Source organism: Nicotiana tabacum, chromosome 14 (genome assembly GCF_000715075.1).
Source record: "Nicotiana tabacum cultivar K326 chromosome 14, ASM71507v2, whole genome shotgun sequence".
In the NCBI taxonomy this organism is placed as follows: Eukaryota; Viridiplantae; Streptophyta; class Magnoliopsida; order Solanales; family Solanaceae; genus Nicotiana; species Nicotiana tabacum.
The window spans coordinates 5,090,584-5,111,399 of record NC_134093.1 but is presented as its reverse complement, the minus strand read 5'-3'; the positions used below and the strand labels follow the sequence as shown (position 1 = coordinate 5,111,399).

The 20,816-nt window shown below is 38.4% G+C and overlaps 1 long non-coding RNA gene across 6 annotated transcripts; it reads left to right on the top strand.

Annotated features, from left to right (window-relative positions):
* The first annotated feature begins 7,614 nt into the window (after window positions 1-7,614).
* LOC107811938 (uncharacterized) lies at window positions 7,615-13,753 on the top strand. Of its 6 annotated transcripts, none has more exons than XR_012698505.1 (4): window positions 7,629-7,895; window positions 8,112-8,167; window positions 8,894-9,555; window positions 13,325-13,753. It is a non-coding gene; the product is annotated as an uncharacterized LOC107811938 (long non-coding RNA). The 6 variants fall into 6 exon arrangements; XR_012698503.1 differs by having other exon boundaries at window positions 8,830-9,555; XR_001654033.2 differs by having other exon boundaries at window positions 8,112-8,947; window positions 9,040-9,555.
* Window positions 13,754-20,816: the final 7,063 nt, after the last annotated feature.

Sequence of the window (20,816 nt, the reverse complement as noted above, 5' to 3'; positions counted from 1 at the left end):
CTCAAAGATAGTGAGAACGCGCTCAAATGAGACTCCAGACCAGGGAAGAGCTACTCCCTAATTTGCTAGAGGCTGAGGCTGAGGTCGAGGGAGGGATCCAGCCTATGGTAGGTGACGGGGACATCCCAGGACTATTCCAGTTATGCCACCAGTAGGTCCAGCAGAGGATCCCATTATTGAGGAACAAGGTGAGGTGCCTGTGGCAGAGCCAGCTCCGGTGGATTTCACATCTGCACCAGGATTCCAGGATGTCATGGGTCGTATGCTGCGGTTCATGGACACTATGACTCAGGTCGGTTTAATTCCGGCAGACCCAACCACATTTCAGGCGGGCGGGGAAGCACAAACCCCTACCGCGTAGCCTCATGGGCAGGCAGCTGCTGTATATCAGACCCAGGGTGCACTACCCGTGAGTGGAGCCCAGCTAGTAGCAGCAGCTACACCTGAGTCCAGGCCAGCTACAGCCGCTGATCCGCAGAAACTATTGGACAGATGGACTAGACTACATCATCCTATATTTGGGGGTGAGCGACATGAGGATACCTAGGAATTCATTGATCGGTGCAGGGACAGACTGTACAACATGAGAATATTAGAGTCTCATGGGGTTGACTTTGCTACTTTTCAGCTAGAGGGAAGAGCCCGTAGATGGTGGAAGTCTTATATTCTTAGCAGACCAGCAGATTCTCCTCCCATGACTTGGGACATGTTCACCTGTATCTTCCTGGACAGGTATATACCACCCTCCCAGGGGGAAGAATTGAGATTTCAGTTTGAGCAGCTCCAGCAGGGTCAGATGTCAGTGACCGATTATGAGGAGAGATTCTCTGAGTTATCTCACCATGCACTTATGATACTCCATACTGAGACGGAGAGAGTGCGGAGGTTTGTTGCGGGTTTACATACTGGCATTCAGGCCACTATGACTCGAGAGGTTGAGATAGGTACTTCTTATGAGTTGGTCGTGGAGATAGCCCGGAGGATTGAGGGTGTACGTCAGCGTATCCGCAAACAGGTTATGAGAGATAAGCACTTTAGGTACTCTTGAGAGTTCAAAGGTGCTCTGTTTGGGGGCAGAGCTCAGTTTGTGAGAGGGAAGTCCAGCAGGCCCCCATATCCAGCACCACCGCCTCCTCGGGGTCCTCTAGTACGACTTTATTTCAGTGTTATGCCAGAGAGTTCTTATCTTCCACCAACTATTCAGAGTTCTTCTAGCGGGTATTCAGGTCACCAGGGACAGACTTCTAGTCAGCAGCTTATCGCACCAAAAGGTTATAACGAGTGCAGGGATCCCAATCACTTACGGAGATTCTGCCCCAGACTGTGGGGTAGACTAGTGCAGCAGGGTCAGCAGCCTATGATTACCATACCAGTTACTCCACCAGTATTCTGACCACCAAGAGGTGGAGAACAGGTGGGTAGGGGTCGTCCTAGAGGTGGAGGCCAACCAGTTGGCGCTCCAGCTCGGTTCTATGCTTTTCTGGTCGGACCAGATGCAGAGGCCTCAGATGCTGTGATTATATGTATTATTTCTGTTTGCGGCAAAGATGCCTCATTATTATTTGATCCAGGATTTACGTATTCATATGTGTCATCTCTATTTTCTCATTTCCTGGGTGTTTCTCGTGAGTCCTTGAGTACTCCTGTTTATGTGTCCACTTATGTGGGCAATTCTGTTGTTGTGAATTAGATCTATCGGTCCTGTATTATTACATTTTGTGGTTATGAAACTAGAGCAAATCTCCTATTGCTTGAGATGACCGACTTTGAAATCATCCTGGGCATGGACTGGTTATCTCCATACCATCTTATTCTAGATTATGATGCCAAGACTGTTACCTTGGCTATTCTAGCATTGCCTAGGCTGGAGTGGAAGGGTTCATCTATTAGTGCATTTAATTAGGTTATTTCCTTTATGAAGGCTCAACACATGGTTGAGAAGGGTTGTTTAGCTTATCTAGCCTATGTTCGGGATACTACTGGAGAGACTCCGGCTATTGATTCAGTGCATGTAGTTTAGGAGTTCTCCGATATATTTCCTTCAGACCTTCTAAGTATGCCACCTGATCGTGATATTGATTTCTGTATTGGCTTGGCTCCAGATACCTAGCCTATATCTATCCCACCGTATCGCATGGCTCCGAAAGAATTAAAAGAACAACTTGAGGAGTTACTAGCCAAAGGGTTCGTCAGACCGAGTGTATCACCTTGGAGTGCACCAGTATTATTTGTGAAGAAGAAGGATAGAACAATGCGAATGTGTATTGGTTATCGTCAATCGAACAAAATCACTATTAAGAACAAATACCCGTTGTCACATATTGATGATCTATTTGACCAATTGCAGGGTGCTAGGATGTTCTCTAAGATCGACTTGAAATTGAGGTACCATCAATTGAAGATTCGAGATTCGGATGTTCCGAAGACTGCTTTCTGGACTAGATATGGTCATTATGAGTTTCTGGTGATGTCCTTTGTCTTAACTAACGCCCCGGCAACGTTTATAGATCTGATGAATAGGGTATTCAGGCCATATATTGATTTGTTTGTCATTGTCTTCATTGATGACATTTTGATTTACTCGCGCAGTAAAGAAGAGCACGAGCAACATATGAGAGTGGTGCTTTAGACGTTGCGGGAACAAAAGCTATATGCTAAGTTCTCCAAATGTGAGCTCTGGCTAGAGTCTGTAGCATTTTTGGGGCATATTTTATCGGGCGAGGGTATTAAGGTTGATCCCAAAAAGATTGAGGCAGTTCAGAATTGGCATCATCCCACTTCGGCGGATGAGATTAGGAGTTTCCTAGGTTTAGCAGGTTATTATCGTCGGTTCGTGGAGGGTTTTTCATCTATTGCAGCACCTCCCAGAAGGGTGCTCCGTTCCGATGGTCTGACGATTGTGAAGTGAGCTTTCAGAAGCTCAAGACAACATTGACTACAACACCAGTGTTAGTATTGCCTTCCGGTTCGGGGATGTATACAATATATTATGACGCTTCACGCATTGTCTTGCGTTGTGTATTGATGCAGGAAGGGCGAGTTATTGCATATGCTTTACGTCAGCTGAAGCCCCATGAGAAGAATTATCTAGTACATGATTTAGAGTTAGCTATGATTGTTCACGCTCTTAAGATTAGGAGGCATTATCTTTATGGGATGTCATGTGAGATTTAAACTGATCATCGCAGTTTGTAGCATTTGTTCAAGTAGAAGGATCTAAATTTGCGACAGTGCAGATGGCTTGAGTTACTAAAAGATTATGATATTACTATCTTGTATCATCCGGGAAAAGCAAACGTGGTTGCAGACGCCTTGAGTAGAAAGGCGGAGAGTATGAGTAGTTTGGCTTTCATTTCAACAGAGGAGAGGCCATTAGCTTTTGGATATTCAATCCTTGGCTAACAGACTTGTGCGACTGGATAGTTCAGAGCCCAGCCAAGTATTTGCATGTATTGTGGCCCAATCTTCACTATTTGAGCAGATCAAGGCTCACCAGTATGATGATCCACACTTATTGGTTCTTTAAGAAACGGTACTACGGGGGTGGTGCCAAGGAAGTTACTATTGGCGCGGATGGTGTTCTATGACTCCAGGATTGTCTATGTGTTCCTAATGTGAATGGACTCAGGAAAAAGATCCTAGAGGAGGCACACAATTCTCGGTATTCTATTCATCTAGGTGCTACGCAGCTGTATCGTGACTTGAGGCAGCATTATTAGTGGTGGCGAATGAAAAAAGACACAATTGAGTATGTAGCTAGGTGTCTAAATTGCCAACAAGTTAAATATGAGCACTAGAGGCCAGGTGGCCTACTTTAGCAGATGACTATACCGGAGTGGAAATGGGAACGCATTACTATGGACTTTTTAGTTAGGTTTCCGAGGACATTGCGGAAGTTTGATACAATTTGGGTCATTGTGGACAGGTTGACCAAGTCGGCACACTTCATTCCGGTTGTGACTACATATACTTCAGAAAGGTTGCCCCAAATATATATTCAGGAAATAGTTCGGTTGCATGGTGTGCCAATTTTTATCATATCAGATAGAGGCCTTCAGTTTACTTCACATTTCTATAGAGCAGTACAAAGTGAATTGGGACCCGTGTAGAGCTCAGCACAACCTTTCATCCGCAGAGAGACGAGCAGTTAGAGCGGACAATTCAGATTTTGGAGGATATGCTCAGGGGCATGCGTGATTGACTTTGGAGGTCAGTGGGATCGTTTCTTGCTTTTGACCGAGTTTGCTTATAACAACAGTTACCAATCCAGCATCGAGATGGCTCCATTTGAGGCTTTATACGGTCGGCGATGTCGTTCACCCATCGAATGGTTTGAGCCCGGTAAGGCTAAGTTATATGGTATTGATTTGGTGAAAGATGCCTTGGAAAAGGTAAAGTTGATTCAGGAGCGACTTTATACAACACAGTCCAGACAGAAGAGTTACGTAGATTAGAGAACGCGTGATTTATCGTTTATTGTGGGTGAAAAAGTTCTCTTGAAAGTTTTGCCGATGAAGGGAATCATGAGATTTTGGAAAAAGAGGAAGTTGATCCCCAGGTTTATAGGCCCGTTTGAGGTGTTGAGACGAGTTGGGGAGGTTGCTTATGACTTTGCATTGCCTCCCAGTCTATCAGGAGTTCATCCGGTTATCCATGTATCTATGCTTCGGAAGTACCATGCCGACCTATCATATGTTTTAGACTTCAGCACAGTTCAACTAGATAATAGCTTGGGTTATGAAGAGGAGCCAATTGCCATTATTGATAAACATATTCGCTAGTTGAGGTCCAAGAGGATTTCTACAGTAAAAGTATAGTGGAGGGGCCAACCAGTCGAGAAAGAGACTTGGCAGGCCGAGGAGGACATGCGGAGCAAATATCCACCCTTATTTGCCACTCCAGGTATTATTCTAAACCTGTTTGAGGACTAACGTTTGTTTAAGAGATGGAGAATGTAATGACCAAACCAGTCATTTTTACTTTTAGAACCCCATTCGCTAAAATAAAACTCCCCGTATGTGCTTTTATTGATTTATGACTTGTGGGGATGGTTGGTTCGGGATTTGGAAGTGTTTGGATTGAAATCAGAACACTTGGTTCCTTAAGTTGGCCTTAAAAGGCCAAGTTTGATTTCGGTCAACATTTTGAGAAAACGACCTCGGAATCGGGATTTGACGGTTCCAATAGGTTCGTATGATGATTTCGGACTTGGACGTATATTCGGATCGGGTTTTTGATAACCCGGAAGCGTTTTGGCGCTTAATAGTAAAAATTAACTATTTCAAGGTTTAAAATTCTTTAAATTTGGTTTGGAGTAGGTTTTAGAGTAATGGAGGTCCGAATTGAATTTCGAGACCGAGAATAGTTTCGTAATGTCATTTAAGACTTGAATGCAAAATTTGGTGTCATTCCGAGTAGTCTATGTATGATTCGGCGCATTCGGAAAATTTGGATTTGTTATTGTTTTACGTGTTTCGAGAGTTTGAGTAGGTCCGTATTGTGATTATAAACTTGTTGGTGCCTTTGGACGGGATCCCGAGGGGCTCGGGTATGTTTCGGACTGCCCGGAGCTAAATCTGAGAAACCAAATTTTCCAGTTCTGGTTTCCTTCTTCGCGTTCGCGAAGAAGGATTTGGGGCAGTGGCAAATTGCACTTCGCGTTCGCGAACAGGCTCACGCGTTCGTGAAGCCTTATGAGCCTAGGTCTTCGTGTTCGCGAACCCCACTCGCGTTCACGTAGGGGAAATGGGGCAAGGGAGGGCCAGTGAGCTTTACTCTCCGCGTTCGCGAAAGAGCTGTCACTTTCGCGATGCTTAGTCAGCGTAGGCCTTCGCGTTCGCGAGACCCTTGTCGCGTTTGCGAAGGGTAATTTTTAGGCTATGGAATTTTTCCTTCGCGAACGCGAAGCCTTGATCGCATTCGCGAAGAAGGGGTCATCAGTGCTGGGCAGAATGTCTTAAAAATGGAGTTTCACCATTTTTAACCCCATTTCTTCCATTGTTGGGCAATTTTGGAGCTTTTTGAGAGGGGTGTTCAACTAGCAACTTGAAGGTAAGTTAATTTTACACACTTCGAGTTAAATACATAGATTATGGGTAGATTATAACTAGTAAATCTTAAAAATCAAATGTTTAGATGAAAAACCTAGATTCTTATAAAAGCGAGATTTTAACCACGAAAATAGTTATGGAATTGGATAGAAATTATATATTTGAGTTCTTGATATTATGGGTAACATTTTCATACGAAAATTTTCAAAATTCGGGCACGTGGGTCCGGAGTAAATTTTAGGAATCTTACCATTTTGGTTAGGGTAGTTTATTTAACACCCTAAGTTCGGATTATTGAACATGTATTAATTATTTTGTATAACATTTGGATAGTTTCGGATTTTTCGGCATCGAATTAAGAATTTAACGCAACGTGGTGATCGGAGAGAGGACTTTGAGACAAGGTAGGTCTCTTGTTTACTCTTGTGAGGGAAAAATTACCCCATAGGTAATTAAATTAATAATTATTGTTAATTGTGGGAGCTACGTACGCACGAGGTGAGAGAGTCCCTACGTAGCAACTATTAATGCTAAAGTCCGAGTAGTTTAGGACTCAAAGCATGAATTACTTGTGTAAATTGTATCCGTTATTTAATTAAATTATTTGATTTATATTATGAATTGTTAGTGAGAGATAGTAAAAGATGAAAATCTCATATGTTTAATTTCTGTTTAAATTAATTAATTTTTAAAAGAAATTGTTCATCCTCTAGAATTTATCTTATAATAAACATACTCTCATTCCGGAGGTACATAAGAAAATGTCTTCCTTTCTTGTAGAGCGGGTCGAACGCCTTGGCAGGATAGATGTATCTATGGATCGCACCGCATGTCCCTCGACAGTGTACACGATACTTTGGAACGGGCCGTACGACCTCGGCAGAAATCGTGCCTAAAATAGTAATAATTACACGATACCTTGTTAATTTAATTGTAGTTTGTGGATTTAATTAATAGATTGGAAATTGTTGCATTTGAAGGATTTTTATTATTTATGCTAATTGAATAAAATTATTGTTAACTCTATGAATCATGCTGATTTAAATAATTCTATTTTATTTTATTTATTATTGTTGATCCTTAGTGAGTGTCAAAGTCGACTATCTTGTCTCTACCCCTTCGAGATTAGGCTTGATACTTATTGGGTACACGTTGTTTACGTACTCATACTACACTTGCTGTACTTTTTGTGCAGGATCTGAGGCAGACATTAGTGGAGGACCTATCATTGCACATCCACGTTATCTATAGGCGTAGTGGTGAGCTACCTTTCTGAGCCGTTCTGCAGCTACCAATGCCTCTCCTTGTATTTTGATTCTGTCAATTTTATTTCACATAATATTTGAAGTTTTGTATAATCCACTAGATGCTCTTACACTTGTGACACCACGTCTTGGCACACACATTAGTAGAATTTGGAATTTGTATTATTTCTTGGATTTAAATTAATCGGTATCTTTTCTATTTTCTTTAATATTGCTAGTAAAGTAATAAAATTACTTAAAAAATTATTCTAAAAATAATTAATATATATTTAATTTATTAGTTGGGTTGGCTAAGTGTAGTGTTGGGCGTCACTATTGGCTTTAGTTGAAATTGGGTTGTGACACTATTATGGATCATTTTCCCCTAATTTCAAATAATGCCCTCGACTTAGAGAACTTGCTCCGCTCCATCTCTTTCTCCGGCGAACTAATTCGGTGAAATCGAGTTGTAACTTGTACTACTCCGACACACTGATTTTGTTATTTGGTTTGCTGCTTGTGTCTAGAATGCAATATTGGTTAACTTGTTCAGTGCTAGTCGTTGCGACTTCCTCTTCCGTCACGGTTGGTAGCTAGTAAGGTGTTGGTTGTTATCTCATTATTACATTCTATTTCTTATTTTTTGAGATATCGGTCAGTCATAGCTAGTCATATGTATGCTAATTTTGGTTTCTATTGTTGTGGGTTTGCTGCTTCGGACAATGTTATTACTCTTCTGCCAAACACTTTGGGATTTGTTCATGTTGGTGTATCATTTAACATTTTGTCTACAATAAGTCTCAAATTTGGTTTATAGGATTGCGACGGTGAAGAAGAAGGCAGTAGTTGCTCAGCGACCCCAAGAGGCACAAGGTACTTGAACTTCTTTTTGTTTTGTGGATGCTTTTAAATTCTGGTAAAATAAAACTCTGCCTATTTATGTGCTTTCCACTTTCAAATTCAATTATTACTTGCATTCACAAAGTCTCTGAGATACATTTCTTTTATTCACATCTTGCATTTGTATACTTGTACGAATAGAACGAATGAACAAGATATTGATCTATTAGTCGATCATATTTTCTTTGAAGAAGTGCATAATATTGGTGTAAAAGTTACATTAGAAGCTTTGTTTTAGGTAATATGACAATATCATTGGGCTAATGTTAATTGGGTGCACTAATTGCAATTGATGTCTCTCTATATCCTAATATTTTCTGTTGTTCTTTCCTCATTTGGTGTTTGTTCTTGAGCAACATGTTTATTGTCAAGAAAGCCATTTTATATTGCTACCTAGTAATCTTGCAATGAGAAAAGTTTTTTCTTTCAAAGACAATATATGTGAGCACATACTAGTTTTGTTTATATTGGAGCTATCTCCTATTTTATTTTGCTTGATATGGAATCAGACTTCAATTCCATGGCGGTCCTTGCTGTCTTTGAGTTTTATTAGCAACTTCCTTTCGTGAACAAATATATAATTTAACTTTTTTGGTAATCATTGCACCTCTGTAATGACGGCAAGCTTGTTTCAGTGTGATATGAATAAGGTTAGGCTTCCTTGTGCCTTCTTATCTCTCTTAATTTTTCATATCCAAGGCTTTGACATAAAATGAAGAAGCAAGATTGAGGTGCTTTCTTGACCTTTGTAAGGTAATCACATTAATTTGTTTTTCATTTCTTGCTATACATGCTTAGTTTCTTGTCAAGTCTATTAGTGATATCACTTTTCTTATTCCATGAAGTATTGGTATTTGCTGGTTTTTCTGACCCGTCAAAATGAAACAAGTTTCAGTTATGATGCATAATAGAATAAGCCTTGGTAAGCTATCAATGAGTTTCTTTTATTCCTATTTGTTCCTTATCATGCACCTCAAGTTTAGTCCAACTATTATCTGTTAAATTGTAAAAAACCAAACAGTGATTATTTAAATCTGGTGTCAAAATGGTGTCTTCATCTTATGATATTCCAATCTTAGGTGGAGTTAATCAAAAACTAAACTCATTATATGAGAACCAAGTTAGTCAAAAATACTGCTTTCGGGCATGACTCAGCAACTCTATAGTCTTCCATTCTCCATATGTCAATATGATATGCTCGGATTATCAACTATACAAAGAGATTTCCGCATGAGGCACTGATCATCTTTCTTTATAGCATGAACTCTTCTTCTTAGGTTGATGTGAGTCGTGCACGGGCTGTGATAAGCCAAAATTTTTCACATTCCTCTGGATCAACTTATTGTCTGATTCTTGAAAAGGTACTATATGGTTGTTTATACCTACTAAATCAGGACTCAAATATAGCTTTGATCTTATCCTTTTTCCATCTTGGCGACTTGAGCATGATATTAAATCAAGAAAAATATTTGTTGTACCTTCTATACTTCTGATAAATGAAAAATATTTGTTGTACCTTTAGTACTCAAATATTTGTGAATTTTCTTTTTTACTTCTGTTAAATGAATAAGCATTTCTCCATTAGCCATCGTTCTATTTATTAAGAAGAATCCTTTGTTAAGTACTTAAATGATTTTATCCACCAAGAGTGCTAATTTCTTTAAGATTGCTAGGTGAAAGTAGTCGTCGTTCTGAAGTGAGGGTAACATTCTTGAGAAAATTGACTAGACCCCAGCCACTGTTGCATTTTTGGAGTACAAGATTTAGTTAGCTGTCACGACCCAAACTCTCACCTGTCGTGATGGCGTCTATCTCGATACTAGGCAAGCCGACAACCTCAATAAAACCACATTTTTCTTTTAAGTTTGAAAACATAATGATTAAAATTCAGCGGAAGAAATCTCACAAGTACAAATATAAATACTTCCAAAACTCGGTGTCACTGAGTACATGAGCATCTAAATCTGAATACAAATCTGGAAAATAAGGTCTATAATAGTCCGAGACCAAATACAGTAAACAAAGAAATAGGGAATGGGAGACAAGGTCTGCGAAACACTACAGCTACCTCTGAATCTCCGAAAAGTCAATTGTGCGAGAGAATCAACACCCGCTATGACCGGAAACACCTGGATCTGCACACGAAGTGCATGGTATAGTATGAGTACAACCAACTCAATAAGTAACAATAATAAATAAAGAACTGAAGATAGTGACGAGCTATAAAATTATAGTTCATTTTCAGTAATTCCAGCAAAGAATAGACATGCTTTCAAATTCGGCAGTTTATGTCAAATCAATTTTTATATAGTTCAAGTTCATGTAATTCGGATATTGGATCTTTCACGAATTTCACAACAATAACAGATAGCAACTAAGTGCATCAACAAATGAAAAGTAAGTACAGGCTCTCATGACAATAATCACTCACTGGGCTCCCAACTCTCAGCACTCACACTCAATGGGTACCCGCGCTCACTAGGGGTGTACAGACTTCGGAGGGGCTCCTACAGCCCAAGCGCCATAATCCGCACGGACAACTCACGTGCTGTAATAAAGCCTATAAGGCCTGCTGCAGGCGGGCATCCCCGATCCACATAATAATAATGTATATAAAGTCAATATGACCTGCTGCGGCGTGCAACCCGATCCCACAATTATCCTCACAATCAGGCCCTCGGCCTTTCTCAGTCACAAATCTCTCCAGTCTCCCGGGTTCTCAACATACATGAAATCAGCCCAAACAACAATGATATGATTCATCAATAATGAACAATTGAGACTCGGATAAAATAATCAAGTTAACTGTGACCGAGTACAAAATAGCAATCAAGCAGATAGTTCAACATGTACACGACCTTTGTGGGTCCCAACAGTACCAACATATAGCCTAAACATGGTTTCTAACATAGCTAATAATCAAATTTCCACAACACATAGAGAGCACATAGCTATCAACAAGTTATTCAACTTTACAGTTTCCACGGGACAAATCAAGTCACAATCCCCTCGGTGCACGTCCACACGCTCGTCACCTAGCATGTGCGTCACCTCCAAAATAATCACATGACACAAAAATTCGGAGTTTCATACCCTCAGGACCAGATTTAAAACTGTTACTTCAAGCCGTGAAATTTTTATTCTGCAATGTCTTTTCCTCGTGAATTGGCTTCCAAACGCCTCGAATCTGATCACAAATAATTCATTTCAGTCTATAAATTTTTTGGAATTAATTCCATATGAAAATGTTAATTTTCCATAAAAATTCGAAATTTAACTCAAAAATCGCCAGTGGGGCCCACGTCTCGGAACCCGGCAAAAGTTACAAAATCCGAAAGCCTATTCAACCACGAGTCTAACCATACTAATTTTACAATAATCCAACCTCAACTCGACCCTCAAATCTTCAAATTAAACCAAGAGAGTTTTCTAATCTTTCCAACTTAATTCACCCACTAATGTTAAAAACAACCATGGATTCGGGTAATTTGACCAATAATAAGTTAAGAATACTTACCTAGTTATTTTCCTTGAAAATCTTCGAAAAATCGCCTCTCTCCCAAGCTCCTCAAGTCCGAAATTGAAAACTGAGTACAAAACCTCGAGCTGGGGTTTTCTGCCTAGTTAAAACCGCACCTGCGGTCCTAGTTCCGCACTTGCGGAATCGCATCTGCGAACCGATATCCGCTTCTGCGAGAATTCATTAAGAGCCTGACTCCGCTCCTGCGATCACTTGACCGCATCTGCGGGTCCTAAGCTGCACGTGCGATCCATCTGCGTATCCGCACCTCTCAAACCGCTTCTGCATCCGCCGCAGATGCAGGATTTCCATCACACCTGCGGTCTGAGCCCAGGTCTCCCTTAGCCGCACCTGCGGCTCTTTCTTCACTCCTGCGGCCTTGCACCTGCGGTTCCCACTCCGCAGGTGCGGAAAACATCAGCAGCTTCAGCTGCACTTCTCCAACGCCAAACCCTCCATTAACCATCCGGAATCACCCCGAGGCCCCCGGGACCTCAACCAAACATACCAACCAATCCTAAATCACGATACGAACTTAGTCGAGCCTTCAAATCACATCAAATAAGATTAAAAACACCGATTGCACCCGGATTCAAGCATAAAGAACTTCAAAACATCAAATTTTACAAATGACGCTTAAACCTATCAAATCACGTCCGATTTACTTCAAATTTTTACACAAGTCATAAATGACATAACAGACCTATTCCAATTTTCAGAATCGGATTCCGACCCCGATATTAAAAAGTTAACCCCCTGTCAAACTTCCCAAAAATTTAACTTTCGGCATTTCAAGCCTAATTGCACCACTGACCTCCAAATAATTTTCCGGACACGCTCCTAAATCCAAAATCACCATACAGAGCTATTGGAATCATCATAATTAAATTCCGAGATCGTTTACACATAAGTCAATATCCGGTCAACTTTTCCAACTTAAGTTTTCAATTATGAGACTAAGTGTCTCATTTCACTCCGAAATCCTTTCGGACCCGAACCAACTAACCCGATAAGTCATAAATCAATTGTAAGGCATAAATTGAGCAGTAAATTGGGAAATGGGATTATAATACTCAAAACGACCGGTCGGGTCGTTACATTAGCTTAGGTTTTCTCTTTCTAGATTTTAATTTGCGTGAGCATACTCTCATAAACTGCAGCAGAAGTGACTTTGTTATGTTTCTTCCTATCAAATTTTGTTCAAGTTGCAACAGCTTGTTGAAATACATCACGCTGGAAAACAATGAGAATGATCCTGCTACAAATAGCAGAGAGATTCAGGGGGTATGGTTCCAATAAGAAGAACCTTTTTTTATATAATCCCATTAAGACGTGAGAGTGTTACCTAAATAGTAGGCTCATTTATGCATTGACGGTTTATTCAACATGAATTTAGGCCCATCTTTCACTCTTCGAAAACGCTTAGTCTTATCAAAATAGATTTCTCCCCTTCAATATATCCCCCTACCATTAATGCTTTTACGTATTTGAACCCCTCCAACTTTATAGTACTTATATGATATTATATATTTGGAGTTGACATAGATATAACATTTTTAAATTATTAGCAGGCTATAACAAATAGTGCATCTTTGTTTGTCCGATTGCAGGTATAGGAAGGCAAAGCTATTAAAAAGAATAAAGAGAATACAAATGGGGAACTTAAGGCCTATAGACCTTCAGAAGGTTCTATTGGTTTGAACAAGGAAAGTTCACATGCTGCTTAGATTAATGGGGAGGTTAAGCTTACAAAAAAATGATCAATTACAAAATCAGGAGATGATGTAAAGGGTGTAAAACAAATCATGTATCAGAAATGAAACATGCAGCCAAGGAGATAGCAAATGGTGTTCATAATAGATGTTATCTTCAACTATTTAATGTGTTTAAAGTATTATCATGATACATATGTTTTACTTTTTTAAAGTTCATTCCTAGAATGCACCTCTAAGCAATTTGCTTTATTAGTTAATGTAGTAGTGCAATACATAAAGTTTTGCAGAAGTTAATAGCAAGTGCATGCATTTGAAGTTTTTTGGTTATTTGTTTGTTGATGTTGTGCTTGAGATCCTCTTACGTTAGCATTGATATCAAAATATATAATAATTATATATATATATTTGGTAATATGATTAATAAATATATTTTAAAAATATAATTTTATAAGAAAGACAACACTTTACGAGGGTTGGTGCACGCATGAAAAGTGGGGCTATAAAGTACCAAAGCTGCGTTTCTGAAGTGTTGTTTAAGACTTGCAAAATGTAGCTATAAGGGGTATGTACAAGCGTGGCCCCTGTGCCTTATAGCCACACTTTTGAAGCGTAACTTCTTAAGCAACACTTGAACGTCTTAGCGAAAATGTTACACTAGTTTAGGCCATCCGTAAAAAGCGTAGCCTAAAGTCAAAAAGTACGGCCTTTGACCAAATGCCACACTTTTTGATAGCTTAGGCCACATTTTTCATGGATAGCTAAAAGCCTAAAATGGTGTAGTGCTTTCTTCTCTTTCTCGCTTAGCTTCTCTTATTTCCAATTTTATTTATAAATTTTCTTTGTCCGTATTCTCTTTTTAATCTTGTTGGATTATTGTAATATAAATAGTTTGTTCATTCATGTATCCTCTAAATAAATAAAGATAAGCTTGTTTAATCCCGAGGAAATATTTCACACTGCTAAAATAGTTTCTTAGGACATTGCCCAGCACGACTCAAGCTAATTCATGTATTTGCTCACAAATAATATTATCACAGTATTGTTGTTATTTTTCGGTGTCATTTCCCTACAATCTAAGAAACTATGGCAAGTAATACCACTACGAAATTTTTTTATGGTGCTACTAATTTTGGTGTTGTTTCCGCTGTTGTTGTTCTAGTTGTCCTGCCAGATATCCATGGTGTTACAAATACGTTATTGCATCCACAACTTTGGCAGACACTAATGACAAAACACAAGTATGTGAATAGTCATGGTTACATATCCAATGCTAATATTAAAACCTTCAAGAAAAATGCACCTCAATGCAAGAGAAGAGTTTGGATAAATGATAATCTCGCTATGTCAAAATTAAATTTGACTAAAGCGGGTAATATAATTGTCGCGGATATTTTTCAAATAAATAATGTGGTCAATATGAGAAATTGGGTGATATACTCTAGTGCTACTAGGCACATTTGTGAAGGCAAAAATAAATTTTTGTCTTACACCCAAGTTGAGGAAGGAGAAAAAACTATTTGTCTTGGTGACTCAAGAACAACTCGCGTTCTTGGAAAAGAAAAAATTCTTCTCAAACTCACATCTGGTAAAATTCTAGCAATAAATGATGTACTGCATGTTCCTAACTTCTGTCACGACCCAAAATTCAACTAGTCGTGATGAAACCTAACCCAACCCGTTAGGTAAGCCAGTTAACCACTAACCGATTCCAATAACAATTAATAAAGAAATTAAGTAAAGAAATTATATGAATATTATACATTCCCCAAGAACTGGTAGTACAAATCATGAGCTTCTACGAATAGAGTTTACAAAACTAAAATGAAATAAAATACATTGTCTGTTTGAAAAGTACATAAACAGAGTTTTATAGATCTAAGGCTACCATGAACAAGAGGCAGCTACAACCGGGATGCAGGTACATCTTCAAATCCAACTCCCATCGAACACATCAATATCAGCAGCCAATATCTGCACGCAAGGTGCAGAAGTATAGTATGAGTATAACCGACCCCATGTACTCAATAAGTAACAAACCTAACCTTAGGTTGAAAGTAGTGACGAGCTAACAAAAAGGTCGGGTCCAACACCAATATTTCACAACAGTTCATAATAGCACAGTACAAGTAACAAAAGAAGTATCTCAGAATAAAAAGAAAGAATTACAAGAAAATACACTTGACTTCACACCATAATAAAAAATGGCCCGTATTTTTAAGTTTTACCCGACCTAGCCCATATTGTACATATTTTGAAAGCACTAGCAAATTCAAAATCTATGTTCTTACAACTATTGCTTCTAAAAACTATGGAGTTAAATCTGTGTTCTCACAACCATTGCTTTCACTCTCTCTTATTCTCACATCTTCTACATATGTTTTAAGGGGCCGTCTGCCATTACTGCTTCTCCCCCTGTATCACCTGGTTGCAATGTAAGAAAATTGAAGAGTAGAAGTTCACCATTGAAGGTCATTCAAAGATTTATTTTTAAAAATAGGATTTTTTGAGTTTGTTAGTTGTTTGGATTGGGCATTGTTCCAATTTATTGAAAATATCAAAAGGTAGTTCAAAATTTAAATTTGAAGTGATTTGGAGTAGATTTGAGCAAGATTTGAGTTAAATTTCAGAAACAAACGTAAGGAAGAAGACGAAGTCAGTTTTTTGTATAATTATGTGTAATCTTGTATAATAGTGTATAAACACATCTTATACACTATTATACACTTTTATACACCTTTATATAAGTGTTTGTAGACGAACTTCTTCCACGATTTTTAGTTGTAATTTTTGTTCAAAACCAATCCAAATCTCCATTAAATGACTTCAAATTTTATATACAATCTCCTTATACTATTTCTAACAAGTCTAAATAACACCCGGTCCAAATTTATCACAAAATCAAATTCAAAATTTAAACCCAGATATTTAAGCTTGTTAAAAATCTAATTTTCACTACCTAAATGGATTTGGTTTGTTGAACTAATATTTGAGTCATAATTACTAATTTGAAAATTAACTTCAAAGCTTGAGCAATCTTTTTTAAAAATTAAATAGTAATTTCGAGAACCTATTGGAGTTGAATGTTGAATCTTAGCCTATTATTTTTGGGCTAGTTGGTTGTAAATTCAAATTTGGGCTATAAAATTGAAAAGTAGGGAGCCTAGTTGTTCTTATGTAAAATATTCCCGAATAAAAAGGCTTAGCTCGTTCACAGTTTCAGAAAAATAGGTATTTCTTTTCATGTATCTTAGGAAAAATCTAAATCTTTTACCAAAAAAGCCAAAATACGAGTAAGTTTGAAAGCTGTATTTTTTCCCAAAACTCCTTTCAACAAATAGTAAGATGTTTCATTTTCAAATAGCATGAGGAAAGTACTTCTCTATGCCTACATGTCAAGATACAGGTAAAATCATAAATGTCTCCAAAACTGGGCAGCAGAAGGAAATGCACCTCTATGCATGTATTTCAAGTATGCATATCTAATGAAATGCATCTCGATGATGAGCTCATGTACTCACACTCTCAGAGTACTCAATCTCACTGTCTCGCATTCTCTCTCACTATGCTCAACATACTAAATCACTCAGTATTATACAATACCCGTTGCGGTGTGCAGCCCGATCCATGTTTCGAGTTGACTGCGCTCACTGGGGTGTGCAGACTCCGGATGGGCTCCTTTCAGCCCAAGCGCTATAATCCGCATGGACAACTGACATGATGCACTGACAACTCACGTACCATAATATTAATATCTGAAATCACACGGACAACTCATGTGCCGCACGGACAACTCACGTGCTATAATATCAACATCTGGAATCGCACGGACAACTCACATGCTTCACGGACAACTCACATGCTATAGTGATAACATCCTCACAAACAGGGCCCCGGCCTCACTCAGTCATCAATCTCTCTATTCTCACTCACGGGCTCACAATGTCATGAAACTAGCCCGACAACAAGGATATGATGTATTAATAAATAACTGTGACTGAGATATGATATGAATGCATGAATATGACTGAGGACGAAATATCAATGAAATCAGTGAGATGACAGTAAGAAATGACCACTATGGGTCCAAACAATATCGGCATAATGCCTAAACATGATATCTAGTATGATTGACAACTTAACTACATTATCACATGGTGAAAACACGAATATCAACAAAGTAGGACCACTATACAATGCCATGAAAACAATAGAGTCTCAATTCACATGGTGCACGCCCACACGCCCGTCACCTAGCATGTGCGTCACCTCAATACCAATCACATAATATGTATTTCGGGGTTTCATACCCTCAACACTAAGATTAGAAGAGTTACTTATCTTGAACAAGCCAATATCAATGCCGAGTAAGCCAAGCGATGCTCCAAAGATTGTATCCCCGCGCATTCCGACCTCCAAACGGCTCAAAACTAACCCAAAACAACTCAAGTACATCAAACAATACTAAAGGAACCAATCCCGATCGAAAAGATCAAATCTTGAATCAAAACCCCAAAAACGGCCAAAATCCCAACCTGGGCCAGCACTTCGGAACCCGACAAAATTTACAAAATCCAACATGAAGATAGAAACTTTAGGCCAAACCCCCCAATTTTCTCTTTAAATTCATAACCAATTGCCAAAAATGAATTTAGATTCATAAAATATAACCAAAACCGAGTAGAGAACACTTACCCCAATTCATATGGTGAAATTTGCTCCAAATATCGCCTCAATTCGAGCTTGAAAATGTAAAAATGAAGCTAAAATCGCGAACCCTTGTATTTAACATTCTGCCCAACACTTTCGCATTTGCGGATAATTCGTCGCATCTACGACCACCGCATTTGCGGCAACACTTCGCATCTGTGAAAACAGCCTGACTAGCAATCCCTCGCACCTGCGGTCTTTAAGTCGCTTCTGCGATCGCGCTTTGTGCCCTTGAACCGCGTCTGCGGTTGTGCATGTGCGTCTAAGCTCCCGCACCTGCGATCCTCACGCCCATCTCCTCTTCATGCTTTTGCAACTCCTCTGTCTCTTCTGCAACCATCGCACATGCGAGCCCATTTTCGCAGGTACGAAAACACCAGAACCAGCAGCCTTTAACAATGCAATATGCAACGAAATTGATCCAAACGTCGTCTGAAACTCACCCGAGGCCCCCAGGACCTCGACCAAATATACCAACAAGTCCCATAACATAATACAGACATACTCGAGGCCTCAATTCATACCTAAATTCAAAATCAATGAACTTTGAAACTTCAACATCTTCAACCGATGCCGAAACCTATCAAATTATGTCTGATTGACCTCAAATTTTGCACACACGTCACATTTCACATCACGGACCTATACCAATTTTGCTTATCGGATTCTAACCCCGATATCAAAAAGTCAACCCCCCGGTCAAACATCCCAAAAATTTAACTTTCGCCATTTCAAACCAAAATCAACCATGAACCTCCGAATCACAATTCGGACGTGCTTCTAAGCCCAAAATCACACAACAGAGCTAACAGAACCATCAAAACTGCGTTCCGGGTTCAAATTCACAAAAAGTCAAACTTGATCAGCTCTCCCAATTTAAAGCTTTAACAATTGAAATCCATTCTTCCAATTCAATTCTGAATAACCTGAAAATCGAAACCCACGATTCACATAAGTCATAATGCATCATACAGAGCTACGCATGCCCGTAAACAAACGAGTGAAGTGCAAATTCTCAAAATGACCGGTTGGATCGTTACAATATGCAAACTAATTTGGTTTTTGTAGGGTTGTTAGAAAAAGTTGGAGTGAAGGTTTCTTTCGAGAATGATGAGGTTGTATTGACCAAAATTAATATTTTTGTGGGCAATGCATATTGTAATCATGGTTTATTTATGCTTAATATTTCTGATACTAGCAATGAAAATGTATTTGTTTCTGCTTCTATGGTTGAGTCTATTTCTTTATGGCATGTTAGCTAGGACATATTAATATTGCATATATAAGAAATATGCAGTCACTAGGCTTAATATCTTGTTTAGACTCAAACAATATAGACAAGTGTGAAATATGTGTTGAAGCTAAAAGTACCAGAAAGACTTATTTTTCTATAAATAGAGAAACTGAATTATTATCCTTGATTCACACTGATTTAGGTGATTTAAAGCAGAGTATGACTAGAGGTGGTAAAAGATATTTTGTGACTTTTATTGATGATTTTTCTAGATTTACTAAGTTGTATTTTCTTAGAAATAAAGATGGCGCCTTTAATGCTTTTATTTCTTATAAAACTGAGGTTGAAAATAAACTTAGTAGAAGAATAAAAAGAATTAGATCTGATAGAGGTGGAGAATATTTTTCTTTAAATGATTTTTGTGAAAAGAATGGAATTATTCATGAAGTAACTCCGCCTTATTCACCCTAGCCAAATGGAGTAGCTGAAAGAAAAAGTAGAACATTGAAAGAGATGATGAACTCTATGCTAGTTAGTTCTAATGCACTTAATAATTTATGGGGTGAAGCTATATTATCCGCATGCCACTTACAAAATAGAATACCACATAGAAGAACTGGAAAAACTCCGTATCAATCGTGGAAGGGTTATAAACCTAACTTGAAATATTTAAAAGTGTGGGGATGCCTTGCTAAAGTTCTTTTGCCTGAACCTAAAAAGAGAAAAATAGGTTCTAAAACTGCCGATTGCATGCTTATTGGATATGATGAACATAGTGATGCATATATATTTCATATTTTAAAAAGTGATGTGCTTGATTGCAATACTATAATTGAGACAGAGAATGCTGAGTTCTTTGAATATATTTATTCATTGTCTGATAAAATTTCTCATACACCTGTTAAAACAAATAGTGAAATTACCTCTAATGAGGAACTCAGAAGGAGCAAAAGGCCTAGGAAAGAATATTTTTCTTATGGAAATGATTTTCAAACTTTTCATGTCGATAATGAACGATAAACTTATTTTGAAGCTATATCTTCTTCAGAAACTAATTATTGGAAAGAGACAATAAAAGTTGAAATCAATTCTATTTTGAAAAATAAAACATGGATTTTAAAAAATTTATCTCCTAGTGCAAAGCCTATTGGTTGTAAATGAATTTTCAAAAAGAAATTTAATCCTGATGGATCTTTAGATAAATATAAAGTTCGGTTAGTAGCAAAAGGGTTTTCTCAAAAATAAAATATAGATTATTTTGTAACATTTGCACCAGCGATTAGAATTTCTTCTATTCGAGTTTTAATTGCATTAGCTTCAATCCGTAAGCTTTTTATCCACCAAATGGATGTCAAAACATCTTTTATAAATGGTGATTTAGAAGAAGAAATTTATATGGTTCAACCTGAAGGTTGTGTCATTCCTGTAAAAGAAAATAAAGTTTGT